Source organism: Larus michahellis, chromosome 18 (assembly GCF_964199755.1).
Source record: "Larus michahellis chromosome 18, bLarMic1.1, whole genome shotgun sequence".
In the NCBI taxonomy this organism is placed as follows: domain Eukaryota; kingdom Metazoa; phylum Chordata; class Aves; order Charadriiformes; family Laridae; genus Larus; species Larus michahellis.
The window spans coordinates 1,845,278-1,845,504 of NC_133913.1; positions in this window are offsets into that span (position 1 = coordinate 1,845,278).

A 227-nucleotide genomic window follows, 5' to 3' on the forward strand; every position below is an offset into this window, starting at 1 on the left:
AAAACAAAAAAAAAAGGAAGGAAAAAAGAAAAAAAAAAAAAAAAAAAAGGAATATATTGATGTGGAGGCGCCTGGATCCCTTACCCTGGGGGTGGAGCCCCAGGATGTGGCACTGGCTTGTACTCAGTTTATCCGGCAGCGCTTTCTTTCCGTAAAGTGTCCGGCTTTTCCGTAAAGCTCCGCTCCGAGCCCTCCTGGGCGGCTGCGGGTCCAGGTCCTCTCTCTTT